Genomic DNA, 1396 nt, shown 5'->3' with positions numbered 1-1396 from the left:
ATTGGCATTGGCTGTAAAAGTTTGGGTTGGAATAGAAACATACCAGAATGTGGCAAGCTTTCAGAATACATTAAAGTCTACATATTAATAAGTAAACATAATTTAAAATATTAAATTACATTCAAACTATTCGTTTGGAGAAGAGATAGAAAGGGAGCATTCAACAGTAATCATCAGAAATACGGTCTGTCTTTGTTAGTAGTTGTAAGTTATATTATCTATTGATAAACAAAAAAAAAAAAGACTTCTGAACATTAATCCCTAAAATGATGTCTAAATAACTTACATTGATTCTTCAGTTTAGGTTATAATAAAAAGCACTAACAATTTCCATATATCTGGGAAAATTTGAACAGAATTATGAAGATAAAAAGTATCTGAAGTGCTCTTAAATGTTTCTTTAGCTCTATAACAAGTATTTTTAAAATTATAACATTAAATATGTTTCCCAAGTCTGCCCTGAGCCTTCTTCTCCTCCTACTCTTTCTCATTATTTGGGGCTGTGGTAGGCAGCTTCTGACACGGTGCACACTGATCCCTGCCTCTTAGTATTCATGCCGTTATATAACATCCTCCCTTTACATGTGGGCTGGACCTAGTAATTTTCTTCTAATAAATAGAATATGAAAATTAGTGGGAAGTCACTTCTGGTATGAGCTTATAATTTCATGTTGCTTTTACTCTTTCTTTACCTCTTGCTGTTATTCTCACTTACTCTCTGATTGCTTTGAGGAAGCAAGATGCTGTGTTGTGAGATGCTATATGGAGTGAAAAACGTGTCAAGAAACTGAGAGCTGCTTGGAGTCAACATCTAATGAAGAACTGAGAGTTCAGTTCAATAGCCTATAAGTAACTGAATCCTGCCAATAACTACACACACAAGTTAGGACTTGAATCCCTCCCTGTAAAAAATTGAGATGAGTGCATATTTATGAGATACCCAGAGCTAAACATATCGGCTAAGCTACTTTAAATTCCTAATCTATAGAAATTATGAAATAATAAATGTTTTAAAGCACTGATGTGGGGGATAATTTTTTATGCAGCAATCAATAACTAATATATGGTCAATGGACTAACTCTTTCATCCTTATGGATTCATTTCCCATCAGCTTATTGATAAACTAAAATTCAGATTAATCAATTTTGGTGACAAAATTCATGCCCTTTTTAATTTTTTAAAAATTTTATGGTACATAATAGTTGTGCATATTTATGGGGCACTTGTGATATTTTGATACAGCATATAATGTATAATGATCAAATCAGAGTAACTGGGATATCCATAACCTCAAACATTTATCACTTATATTGGGAGCATTCCAAATACACTCCTCTAGTTATTTTGAAATATTAATATACAATACATTATTGTTAACTATAGTTGCCCTATTGT

This window comes from Eulemur rufifrons, chromosome 4 (assembly GCF_041146395.1).
Source record: "Eulemur rufifrons isolate Redbay chromosome 4, OSU_ERuf_1, whole genome shotgun sequence".
Classification (NCBI taxonomy): domain Eukaryota; kingdom Metazoa; phylum Chordata; class Mammalia; order Primates; family Lemuridae; genus Eulemur; species Eulemur rufifrons.
This window is presented reverse-complemented; position numbering follows the sequence as displayed.